The sequence below is a fragment of the Eutrema salsugineum genome, unplaced genomic scaffold (assembly GCF_000478725.1).
Source record: "Eutrema salsugineum unplaced genomic scaffold, Eutsalg1_0 scaffold_6, whole genome shotgun sequence".
In the NCBI taxonomy this organism is placed as follows: Eukaryota; Viridiplantae; Streptophyta; class Magnoliopsida; order Brassicales; family Brassicaceae; genus Eutrema; species Eutrema salsugineum.
In genome coordinates this window covers 2,063,028-2,077,136 of record NW_006256547.1, presented here as the reverse complement: position 1 = coordinate 2,077,136, position 14,109 = coordinate 2,063,028, and the positions used below count along the sequence as shown (strand labels likewise).

Below are 14,109 nucleotides of genomic sequence, written 5' to 3'. Positions count from 1 at the left end.
CTAAGACATTTGTGTTTTTTTTAGGTTTATTGGGAGAAATCTATATGGGTTCTTTAAAAAAAAATTGATTTATGATAAAACATAATTGTAAAAAACAGAGGAATGTACAAAACATTATCTCAAGCTTAGGGGGGAATTAAGTTATATAAGACGAATAAAACAGGCGTACATGGGAGCCTACTATACTTTAAACAGCAAACAATCATTCCTAACAAAGATAAAATGTGATATATATATATATATACATATAGATGTGCATTTCTATATATTACTTCTATATCCCAAAACGACCTCTTTGCACAAGTTTGTTGTCTCTACAAAATCACTTTTGCTCGGTCGAAGTCGTCTGCATCCGTTACTTCAGCTTCTATGTCTACGACTACTGTTGAGAATCCTTTTTCTACACAATTATAAAACTTCACCTCAGTATTGGATTTAGTAAAACAGAGATTCCAGTAAGTAAGAAAGAACCTTTCTTAGGTGTTAAAGAAAACTCATTTAAACCTTGTCCAAAATCAGTAGTTTGGTTGGAGAATTTCACTGGTTAAAACACACATAGCTAACAGTAAATGATCGTCCAAAGTAATGGTAAAGACTCGGTCTTTCTGCAAATTCTGGAGATGCTGCTTAAGCCAAAGAGAAAAAGAAGACTTACACTGCTCTGTACAATATCTCTTTACCTGGATCATATTCAACCTGAAACACGAGACAGATCAACACATACCTAGACGGTCAAAAACTAGAAAACCAGCTCATGAAACAGACGTTTACACAGATGTTTATGTTTAGTTCATCAGAGCAGATGAACAAAAGACAAATTGGTGTAAAACCTTAGTCACAACTCACAATATACAAAAAGATCACACATTACCAAGACTTAACAAAAACAAGCTGATTAGCTACATAATCTGTATATGCTCAAAGAGAATCCTCTAATCATCGTCTACACTAATTTGTCTAACCAAACGAAATGTATTTCAGTTGAGCAAACGAAATCGAACAGACTTAGAAGAAATCGATATCAACATGTGAAATTAGCTAAGACCATTCCCGGAGAAATCAAAACAGTGTTGAGGAAAACGATCTTAAAAAGAGAGCACCAACCTGTACGGACTATGCGCGATCACCCAAGTTCTATACTCCGTATTCACCTTAATTCCGCCGGAGTAGCAGGCTGTTGTTCAATGGACGATCCGACGGAGAAGGCGACCGACAGAGAAGGCGACGGAGAAGCAAATGCTCTGGCAGACAGTGCTCGTGGTGACGGAGAAGGCGATGGAGAAGAAGATATATCGGAGAAGTCGAAGAAGATCGGAAGAACAGAAAATCGGAGAAGAAGAAGTCGACGGAGAGATTGAGGAGAGTCGGAGAATACGAAGAAAGACAGTTTGATCGAACAAAAATTTTTTTCTCTCCCAATTAATTTCGCAGCCAACAAATTCGTGCCACGTACCCAATGAGAAACGATCCTAAGTCCTTAATTACGGATCGTTTCTCCTCAAATAAACCATTTTTGATTTAATGCTAGCCCATTAATTCAATAGAAATCCACTAAAGATCCAGTAAACATGGTCTAAGCCCATTACTTCAAAACAGACTAAACCTAATTAGTTATAAATCGTTTCTTCAAAACAGAAATAGAATCATCTTCGCGACTCAAATTAATGGCGGACTCCGAAAGAGCGGAGGCTGGGCCATACATTCCGATATACCAGAGTTTCATCGCCGGCGTAATCGCCGTGCCCACATCGCTAACACTACAGAATAACAATCCGGCGTGGACAGCTGTTTGGTTATTTGTTGCCGCAACGTATGGATTTATGTTGAGTAATTTCGTCGCCCTCTCCTCAAAGAATTTGAGATGGAGACACTGTTGCGCTCAGTCTCTTCTTTCCGCCATCTATTTCGTAATGGGAGGTGCAACACCGCTTTTTGTAGGTTTGCTTGTGCCTCATCAGTCATCAGCTTGTTCGAATCTGCTCTTTGATCTTGCTTACAGGTCTACTTACTGCGATAGCTCTAATTCTGAGCACTGGGCCAAGTAAAAGCACCAAAATTGTGATATGGTTAACTGTTGTGTCTGCAATTTCCGGTCAAACAGCTTTGACCGATATTTCGATTATGATTCTTTGTAATATTCTTGATTGTGAAGATGTTTGAAATGATTCTTCTTTAGAATATGATTCTTTGTAATATTCTTGATTGTGAAGATGTTTGAAATGATTCTTTATATTCTTCTTGAAATGATTCTTTAGATTGTGAAGATGTTTGAACTATTTTTTTGTATAATTGTTTAAATTACGTCTATTTATAAATATGTTGGTTTTGATCTTTTAAAACATAACGTATGAGATAATAAATAACGTGTGCACTTTGTTTTATTAAAGAACGGTATGTCTCACTATCACCGGAACCACAAAAAGGTAAAAACTTATGCAACACTTCAAGTAGAGAGAGGAAGACAGCGATAGCTTAGTATAATTGAAGACCCCCAAAATCCAAATAGAATCTTCTGTTAGTAAACTATGGAAAAAAAATTACATCAAATAAAAAACACATTTCCTTTTGCATCATTAGAGTTTTTGTCTCTGTTTACTCGAAGTCTTTCATGATCTCGACATAAACAAGACAAAACGCTTTTTGTCTCTTTTTCCAAATCTACGAGGAAACAAGAGAAAAACAAGAAATCGAATGTTCATTATGAATGTTGTATATATAAGAAGAAGATTCACCTAAGTTTATTTCAGTAGTATGCCCATTATATATAAAAAAGTTTATTTTAGTAGATAGAATTATATGTTATTTATTATTTTCGAGATGTTACAAACACTCAAATTGATTCACAAAGTTTCACATTCGGACACGAGATCTTAGGTTACAAGTACAACTATTTCTTCTTTTTTTTTCTTGTGTAAAAGACGAGACGACGACATTGTTGTTCCTTCTTCTTTGATCGAAATTATGTTAACTTATTTACACCAAAAGAAAAGAAAGTATGTTAATTTAAACCAAAAAAAAAGAAAGAAAGTATGTTAACTTACTTCACGTAAGAAGATTTTTTTTTAAAAGTGTTATTCAATATATGTTTTCTCCTTTTTCATAATTTTCCATCTATTAATAGTCAAAAATGGGAAAAAATAAAAAGATAGGAAGTATAGGTGATTCACGCAGATTATGGAAAGTTAATTACTATTTTAATTGAAACCATGCATATTATGATTATTGTTTTTTTTTTTTTACTGTGAGTAATTTCGCAATTTGGTTTCGTTAGAGATATTACGAGTGCTTAAACGTATGTTTCGTTCAAAATGAAATGGATCAAATATATCCTTTAACCAAATAACCATAATTACGTGTGTGGAAAAGGTACATCTCTATATATGTAGACTTGCTTGATACTTGATTTCACATTATTTATATACATATCTTTTTTTTTTTTGTTAAACTATTTACATACATATCTTTCTATTTACCGATGATAAACTAGTTACAAATGCCACATTGCAGAAAATATATACAAAAATCAAAGGGAAAGTCTTTCAAACATTCCTCCCGGTTATCGATTCCGTCCAACATGAGGATTTCGTTGACTATTATCTCAAAAAGAAATTAAGTAGCATTCCCGGGAATGCAAGCTGATGTTATCAAAGATGTTGGTATCTACAAAATGGAGCCATGGGACATCCAAGGTGTGTATGCATTCCAACATTAATTTGTTAAATCATAATATATAGTACTAGTCAAGGTTCAGATGCTTCTAATCTTATACTATAAGAAACAAAACAAAAAAATTGTTATAAGAAGAAAAAAGTGTTCCTTATATGTTAGATTAATTAATTCATGTCTTGTAGTCGAAATTTTGAATATATAGTTCTTTGGCCACAAGGACAAGAATTATCCAACAGGGACACGAACCAATAGAGCAACCGGCTCGGGATTTTGGAAAGCAACAGGTCGAGACAAGGCCATTTACTCGAAGCAAGAGCTCGTCGGAATGAGGAAGACTCTTGTGTTTTACAAAGGTAGGGCCCCTAATGGTCAGAAATCCGATTGGATAATGCATGAATATCGTCTTGAGACCGATGAAAATGGACCACCTCATGAGGAAGGATGGGTGGTTTTGTCGAGCTTCCAAGAAGAAACTAACAACGATGAATTGCAACAATCCCAGAACACTGATGGGATCATCGTCAGGCCAAGAATCTAATTGGTTTGCGCAACAAATGGATGTGGCTAATGGTAATTACTATCACCTTCCTGATCTAGAGAGTCCAAGAATGTTTCAAGGATCATCATCATCTTCATTATCATCATTGCATCACAATGATAATGACCCTTATGGTGTCGTACTAAGCACTATCAACGCAACACCAACCACATCAATGAAACGAGATGATGAGGGAGATCATCATGGTCATGTTATCACCAATCATGAAGATGATCATATGATTATGATGAACACAAGTAGTGTTGATTATCAAGACCATCAAACAGGATTACTACTCAATGATGGTCATAATGATCAAGTGATGGATTGGCAAACTCTTGAAAAGTTTGTTGCTTCTCAGCTAATCATGAGCCAAGAATTTAACAAAGATCCATCAGATAATTCTTCGAATTAAACATTTCATCATCTCTCGGAAGAGCAAGCGACAATGGCTTCGATGAATGCTTCTTCCTCTTCTTCTCCAATCCTCAAACGTGTGTGCAAATCTGAACGCCTATATAGAAGGCTCATACTTATTGATTACATCAGACATATAAGGTAACGATTACTGATTATAATTTTATACGAATATTGTTTATTTATTTTGCTGACTTTTTGTAGTTTTTTTTCTTGCGTCAACCGTTATAGTTTCATGAAATATATTAACATAAACTTTATAATTGTCTCTAGTTATGGTTATGTTGAACGCACACACAAAAAAAACACGAGTTTCGTTAGATTGTACGCGTCGTTTCAGGAAACCGAGATAGAAGACGAACCAAAACAATGACAGATTCAGAGTCAAAACATAAACCAATTTGAAAAAACAGAGTCAAGTTTGGAACACAGAGGGATTACATAAACTGATAAAACACAACACACTAAGACAAAAGACAAGATGAGACTGATATACAGATACCAGTCTCTTTTTCAAGCCCAGTAGAGATTCTTGAAAATTTTCATTGTTTTTTTCGATCAACTGAGTAGAGATTCTTGAAAAAAAAATTGGTTAAGGTTTTCTTCTTTTTTTGTAAATCTGATTGTGGTTAACCATTTTCAACAAACCCAGTTTAGCACAATTTAATAAAAATCTTCCAGATTGAACCATTAAAGCAAACAAAGACAATAATTGACGATCCTCTCTTAAATCCTTCTCTTCACACAGAACAAATCAAAAGTGTGACTAATCGAACAATACAAAATAAAAGATACTATTAACTTCTAAAAAAATAATAGATACTACCTAAATTTAAAATAAAAGAAACTAGCAATTTCTTTATAAAAATAAAACTGAAGAGTGAAGACCAAAGACAAGAAAAACTCTAAAAAAAAAAAAAATAGACAAAGCAATCAACAAAGTCTTAAAAAAAAAGAAATTTAAAAAAAGAAATTTAAAAAAAATTGTGGAAATAAATTTAGGCATCTATAGGTCGTCCTTAAAACTGGTAAAGATGGTTCTAATATGGTCGCACTTGGACATATCAAGTGCCTTTTCGAGTTTCTTGAGATCCCTATGATAGGCAGGACAGAGGTTGCCGCCGTTTATGCAGGCCAATGATGTTTGGATCTCGCGTCGTTCGTCTATAAGTAACCATAGCCCGCAGAGGAGAAAGAACAATGGAACGCCAATCATCAAATAGGCAAACTTCAACACTTCCAACGTCAACGCCATAACCTAAGATATGTATACGTCACAAAGAAAAAGATAAACTCTGAATTTTAATGAAAATACTTTTCTCTGTGTCGTCTAGGTTTGAGTCCTTTATATAGGCAAGGACATTCCAAGATAAACATGAAAACCTAATGATTTTAGAATTTAATACGACCGATAAGTATTAAATTAAGAAGGAATAATACAAAAGACCAAAACACCCTAAACCAATAAAAACCCTTCTTCTCCAGCTAGGGTTTTCGAAGTAGGAAATGTATTTGATTTAAAAATAAATAAGAAAAGAGAGAGAGAAGAAATAGATTTTTTTTTTCTGCGAGAAGAAGAAATAGATATATAAGAAATATAAGAAAAAAAAAAGATATATAAGAAATACAATATGTAAGAGTTACATAACCATTAATTGAATGCATCGACGACGATGACTAAGACTCTAAGAGATTCCTATGGTCAAATACTCAGATATTGAAGTAAGCCCGATAATTATATCCGGCAAATTTATATATATATATATATATACAGTAAAAACTTTATAAATTAATAATGTTGGGATTTTGATATTTTATTAATTTATAAAGTTATTAATTTATAGATTTTAAAGAAAGAAAGAAATATTTTCTATTTTTTATCAATTTTGAAAGAATTTTTTTAAAAAAATTATAATCTTTAAATAATTATTTCTAATATTAAAGATGATTTCTAAGAAAATTTAAAGTTAAAATAAATAAAAACATCACTAAACTTATATTTTAATAAATTATTTTATTTATATGTTTATATCAAAATTTATTTATGGTAATTATTAATTTATGATATTAATGGGACCATATATTTACATAGAAGTTTTGCTAAATTATTATCTTATTATCTTAACGAATCGAGTTATATTTTGAACTGTCCCAACTCGGGATTATAAAAATTTATTAATTTATAGAGTTTATTAATTTATCGAGTATTAATTTATAGAGTTTCTACTGTATATATATATATATATATGTGCAACTTACATATCAGGAAATCATTGAAGATATTATGACGTAACAACTATTTATCCTAACCCCTTCACCAAGCCCACGACGATATTCCGATTCTGAGAAAGAAAAATTTCGATGCATAGATCTCACTCACCTTTTTTTATATATTTTTTAAGTCTCTTTAATTAGCGGTTAATAAAATAATGAATTTTTGAAAACTGAGACAGGAGTAACTGAGCGAGAGTACCAGGAATGAGAGCAGAGTGGAATTTAGGCGGAGGATACATTAATATATGTTCATCCTTTCTATTGATCTCTATTACTTCTTCTAATACGGTTCAGTTTATTATGTTCTACCAAACCAAAAAAAAAAAGTGCAAGACATATTATAAAAAGATTAGTTACTTATTGAATTGAAAAAGTGGAGTGCGCAACACACAAATTTAAGTTACCAAAAATAAGTCTCTATTTATCATGTAGTAAATCTTTGAGTTGGGGTAATCTTGATCGAATGCGGTGGCACTTTGATAGACGAATAATGTCAGAAAAATCTCTGATATCTTCATGACAGAGGCGACAACAGTTGTAACAACGGAAACCATCAATATCTCCAAGCTCGATATCTTCGTCTTTTAATTTTTTTCTTGTCCAGCGCTCAACGATTACGTAGATGCAAAAGAGTGCTTGAAGGAAAAACAAGTAAGATAACACGACGACTTCCAATCTCGCCATCTCGCGATCCTCCTGCAAAAACGACACAAAACTTCTAGAGTTTACGGGAATCTATATTTGTTTTGATATATACTCAGCGATGGAATTGGCATATATTAACTAGGATTTAGATATATCTCTGATATTCCCCTAGGGATTTGGATTTAATTTACCGATTTCACATCAGCCTAAATCTTTTTATTTTTAATTTATCTTCTAGTTTATTCTCGGTTTGAAGTTTTAACTTTTAATTAACTAAGACCATCTCTAATAGTTGCTTCTATTTTTCCTTTAAAAAGAAATATTCTTAATATAGAGATACATTTGTCTCCAAAATAGAGGTACATTTCTCTCCAATGGTTATCTCTATTTTTCCCTCTAAAAAAAATATTCTTAATATATTTTTTTTGCTATTTGTTCTTAACACTTTTTATTAATAAAATTTATGAATTGACTCCACTTAATTTTTTTTACAAAAAACTTACATAAATTATAATAATACTAACTTTGATAAATAAAATTTATGAATTAATCTTTTATTTTAATTTTTATAAAAGTTTTCATAAATTATAGTAATACTAATCTTTGACTACTAAATTTTTTAAATTAATCCCACTTATGTTACTTTTTTATGAAAATTTTAACATATTATAATAATGTTAGAAGTAAAAATTCATAAATTTAAAAAAAAACACATTTTAAAAAAAAATCATAAGTTTCAACAAATTATAATAATACTAGAAGTAATTTTTTTAAATTATAACCAAAATTATCACATTTATATTCATAAAAAATTATATTTTTGCATAAATAGAAAGATTTAAAAGTTAAAAGATTATTTTACAAATAAAAAAGTTCACCTCTATTATAGAGGAAAATATAACAATCTCTATTTTAGAGATGAAAATAGAAGTGGGTTGGAGTATAATCTCTATTTTCACCTCTAAAATAGAGGTGGGTTGGAGATGCCCTAAACTAGTCCAAGCTATCGGCTTAATTTTGTTGTCCGATTTACAACTCTTACTTGTTTGCAATTAGATGACTTGATCCGTTTTTCTTGCGGTTTACAGTTTCATTTTATATATATACTAGAATTCATGTGATTATATGTGTTGGTAGTTGTTATTTCATAACTCAAAATTTCATGAGATAGGTTCTTAATAGGATAAGGTTTGCTAAGGGTTTAAGGTTTGAGCATTGTAGTATATATAAGGTTTAGAATTTATGAGTTATGGTTTATGTCATAATAGATAGGGTTGACAATCTATTTCTCCACAAAAACTATCATATAACATCAGATTCCCACCAAATTATAACCTTGTTCCAAATTCACACAAAAACAAACTTCCAAATCTATATCTCTCTGAATCAAAAGTTTTAAATTTATATCTCCATGAACCAATTTAATCCGTTATTGTTTACAAACAAAGTGTAATCCGATGAATCCTGATCTTAAACCGATAAAGCCAACCCGTAAATGACACGATCCAACCCGATTTTCCTTCTTCACCCGATTGTTTTTCAAATTCTTTGCATTCCATTCAAGCTTAAATAACGCCAATTCCAACAACCACCACATTGCATTCACTTGCAGATTAAATATGAATCACAATATTCATTAATCTATTGGTGGAACAAATCACCAATCTATATATTAACCAAAAAAAACATAAATCTCAGATTTTGATAATGTGAGGTGAGACAGAGATCCTGCCATTTGAGAGCTTGGATGTCGGTTATCACTTTGTAGAGAGTTTGGGAAGCTAATGAAGGACGCTGCTTTGATTCAGCGTTGAGCGAGAGTCGAGAGAGAGATCTACTAGATCCAGTGCGTCCATGGCTTAACCTAGAGCTTTCTGGTAAAATGTAAAAGCCTATCGATGTAGGAGAAAAAAAACAATAGAAAAACCGAATTAAGAAAATCACAGAGAAAACAAATAAAAAAAGCACAAGTGGGAGGTTTGAAACTGAGGAAGAGAATCAGATGTATCAGACGGGAAACCTAATCAGAAACCTGATTGAGTTGGACTTTCCAAAGTTGAAGAAATCAACGTATTCTTCTAGAGAAATATTTTTCTCTCCTCCTGGCTTCATTCTTCTTCCTCCCTCTTTTTTCAATTTCTCTCGGGGATGTTTGTTGGTTTCAAAATCTGGATTTAGTTCATATAGGTTTCAAAATCTGGATTTAGTTTAGGTGAAAAGTTGTTAGGATCAGATAAATGTTTTGGACAATTAAAAACAGATCGGGGAAGAAGAAGATGAAGAGTTGGGTCGGTTTTTTATTCGATTCGTTTTTGGGTGGGGTTGGTTTTTTGGGTCGGGATATAATCAAGAATGATTTCGGTTTAGTAATAAATCTAAATGGTTAACACTTGATTGGTAAACTGGTAAACCAATGAAAACCAAATTCTATGGAGATTTAGGTTTCAATCTTTTATTTTGTGGTGATATAGATTTCGAACATTTATTTTGGGGACTTATTTCGGAGACATTTAAATCTTTATCTTTGTTTTTGTGTTGATTTGGAACGAAGTCATAATTTGGTAGGGGATTTTTCATGTTATATAATAGTTTTTGTGGGAAAATAAATCGTAGATATAGTTTATGAGTTATATATTTGAAAAGTCAAAATGTTGATGAAAAAACTGATTAAGTTAAACCGGCAGTAAGGGGTAGTTGACATTTAATTCTAGTTAGCAAAGCAAAGATAATAGGACTGCAAAATATCAAATGACTTAAGAAAATAAAAAATCACATGGAAAGAGATTTGTGAAATCTTTTGGCGGTGCACTAGAAAAGCAGGAACATGACTGTCTTCTGTTGTAAAATACTACAAGAACCGCCATTGCATTTAATTTATCTATTTAAATATATAAGTTTTGTCCATTATAGAGATTAGACAATTCATTTAATTGTCAACGCTTAATTCATATGTAATTTGGTTAGTAAGAGCATCTCCAATGGTTAGCACCTCTAAAGGATGCTTAACCATTTTTATATTATTTTTTGGATATATTTTTGCTTAAGCATCCTTCTAAGTTTTTTTAAAGTTTTCATCCTCCAATTGTAAATGCTTAAAGTGAGGTGTTTTAAAAAAAAAATTTACAGATGCATAGTCTCTGTAATTTCTGAAATCTCTTTCACTAATACAGCTTTTCTACTTCCATTTTCTGTAACAAAAGCGAAAAAAATTCGAAACTTGTTTGGTTGACCTTTTTCTTCCTCTATGATCCCCATCATTGTTGGCTTTAGCCAAATCTCCTTCGTGATTTGAAGAACAAACAGGCAAATCCGAGACTTGTTTGGTTTCATCGCCTTCTTCGTCAAGAAACTCTTCTGCTTCTCCTCCTTGGCCGCCTTCTTATTCTTCTTCTTCACTCAGCAATCCATATCTCTGCAGCTTCATGGGTCACTGAAAAATGGACGGTGACGTCCAATCAAAGCAGGATGACCTCCACAGAAAGATCAATAGCCACACAAAGTAAGCAAGAGTTTTGGGAGATGCCTAAGTCATACTTAAGTCAAACCCACCTCACATTGGTGCAGATATGTATTCTAATGTCTATGGTTATGCAATCATACATATACAAGTGCGGTACATGTCTGTACTAAACATGCCTCGCTAATGGTTCACCAAAGCGTAAGAAAATGAACATAAAACAATGAATTAATGTCCGGTTTCTCAGTCAAGCATATAAAACATGGAACCAATCATGCAAACAACAGATGAAGGAAGGAATTCACACATATCTGTATATAAGAACACATACTAAGGGAGAAGAATCTATAAATGTTAAGAAAAGGCTAACCTTTCCTTTGAGAATACAAAGGAAGGCCTCCCATACGCTGGACGAAGAACTCATACTGGTTCTGGATGGCATCTTCTTTCTTTGAATCATAAAATATGGATCGAAACCATTCTTCTTCGTCATCATACACCCTACTCGCCATATGCATTTCAAATTAAGAACAAACAAGAACTACCTTGATAACACAGGTCCATAAGTAGAAAACATTACCGCAAAACATTAAAAAGATTCTTAACCCGCTTGCTCATCCATCATTCTCTGATACTTTCAAAGCTTCTTGAACCGCAGCTTTCTCGGCTTGAAGCCTCGTGATCATAGCCATCGCGTTGTTTGCTGCCACCGCTGAGGCACTCCTCTCTTCGTCTAACTCCATATACAAATCCATTATGATCAATCACAGACTTCTTCGTAGATGAACAGACCATCTCAGACTATTCTGAGCCGAATCAGAAAGAGGAATCCATTCTGAAATTTGATTTCCCAACTAACCAACACGAATAAACCTGATCAATCCCAGACAATTAATTTTGTTTGGAGAAGATTGACTAAAATGACTTTACAAAGTGCTCAGTTTGTTCATGTAACCTAGCCTCCTTACATTTTTGCTACACTAACCTTACCTGCATAGAAAAGACAGCAAGGTCTCTTACATAAAAAAAACTGTTTTTGTTGAATTTTTTAAAATTTCGTAAATACATAATTATACACAGATATACAATATATACATAAATATATATATACACAATTATACAAAAAAATACAAAACATTCAAAAATATAAGGGAATTTAATTGATGGAGGGAAAATAAAGGGTCATTTTAGTTTATTTCCCTCCCCCGAGTAAACCCTAGTGGCGATTTCGATTCTCTCCCCCTCCTCCTTCTTCGACGACGACGACGACGACGAAGATTCTTCAGATCCACGGTGTTTTAGTTTGTCTGCATTCCTCCGGTGTTCTTACCGGTGTTTCGTCATCTCCAGTAAGTCGTTCTTTTCCTTTTCATTTGTATTTTGTTATTTCCTTTTGCGGTCTTCGCATCTGTCACTGTTCTCCGTCTTTGCGGCTTTTGGCGAGAGCATACAGGCGAGAACGGACCAACGGCGGTGAGGAAATCTGTAACCCTAATTGTTTTTGGTGTTGCAAGAAACAGTTTTTCCGCGGTGGTTCCAACGGCGGATTGTCGAAGGATTGCAGGTGAGTTTTCATAAACTTAGGTGATATATCTTAAGTGATGGGGTTTGGTAGACTAGTTTTGAAGTATCTGGTATATATATTATATTTGATAGACTTGTATCGTTGAATATGATAGACTTATTGTTGTATATGATAGACTTGTATTGTATCACGTATGGGAGTTTTTCTGATTTTCTGAGGTTCGTTGATATAAATGAATGATAGAGTTGTTTCATGTTTCGTGTTTGTTAAAACCCAATGGTAGAGTTGTTTCGTGTTTGTTAAAACCGAATGGTAGAGTTGTTTCATATTGGTCTTAAGATGACTTGTTTACTTTAAGTATGTGATAGACTTTTTTGTGGTGTATATGGTATGTATGATAGATATGTTGATGTATATGATATAAATGAATGGTAGAGTTGTTTCATGTTTCGTGTTTCTTAAAACCCAATGGTAAAGTTGTTTCGTGTTTGTCAAAACCTAATGGTAGAGTTGTTTCGTGTTTTTTAAAACCGAATGGTAGAGTTGTTTCATATTGGTCTTAAGATGACTTGTTTACTTTAAGTATGTGATAGATTTTTTTGTGGTGTATATGGTATGTATGATAGATATGTTGATGTATATGATAGACTTATTTGAAATTGTATGATAGACTTAATTTAAAAAAATTTATTTTTTGCAGATGGCTTCTTCCAGCGATTCGAATGAATATCCCCCAAGAATGTTTCAGCCAGGAAAGTCACCTTTGCAGGAGCATAGCTTCAATTATGGCGCCCACCTGACTGAATTCGCGAAGTTGAAGGACGCTATTGGTGATGAAGTGTACAATGATCTCATGAACACTTGTGCTATAGGAGCTATTTTCAAGCTTGCAGCGAAGTATTACGTTTGGAGTGCGAACATGGTGCATCAGTTCATATCCAACCAATTGTGTGTGGACAGGAAGAATGAGGTTTGGTCATTGATTGGTGGTAGACCAGTGAGATTTTCGTTGCACGAGTTTGGTGAAATTACGGGATTCAACTGTGATCCAATTGTGGAAGATGGTTGGGACATCGATCACACTGAGTTTTGGGCTGAGTTGGGCGTCAAAACCTTTGACGGTCCTAATTGGGAAGAGCTGAATGATGTCATCAGTCGCTGCCACACATGGAGTGAAGAGAAGAAGAAAATGGTGGCAAAGCTCCAACTCCTGCATGTCGGAATCTTTGGCCTCAACCGGAATAGCCGAATCCCGTTGAACTGCGCAAAACTAGTGTTGGATGAAGATGCATTCGAGAGTTATCCGTGGGGTCGTTGGGCTTTTAAAAAATTAGTTGAATCCATTAAAGCTGTGTGCTTAGATGGAGCTACTTACTTCATTCATGGATTTGTGCATGCATATCTCATAGCGGCGTACGAGTCTGTACCGATGTTTGGAGAGAGATTTGGGGTCAGAGAGAACCACCCCAATCCCAATCTGATTCCATTACCGAGGTGGCGTTCATCAAGAAAGCGATTCCGACTCGAGACGGTTGTGCAGCGAGAGAAAGAAAATACGCCTGACAATAAGGTATGTGTACAAAG

The 14,109-nt window shown here is 33.5% G+C and overlaps 1 long non-coding RNA gene and 1 pseudogene across 2 annotated transcripts; one reads left to right on the top strand and one right to left on the bottom strand.

Annotated features, from left to right (window-relative positions):
- Positions 1-124: 124 nt before the first annotated feature.
- On the bottom strand, positions 125-1,437 carry LOC112083545. 2 transcript variants are annotated; one of them, XR_002897683.1, is made up of 3 exons: positions 1,105-1,437; positions 472-696; positions 125-400 (listed from the first exon to the last, which is right to left on the bottom strand). It is a non-coding gene; the product is annotated as an uncharacterized LOC112083545 (long non-coding RNA). The 2 variants fall into 2 exon arrangements; XR_002897684.1 differs by having other exon boundaries at positions 505-696.
- A 227-nt stretch (positions 1,438-1,664) lies between these two features.
- On the top strand, positions 1,665-4,769 carry LOC112083368 (annotated as a pseudogene).
- Positions 4,770-14,109: the final 9,340 nt, after the last annotated feature.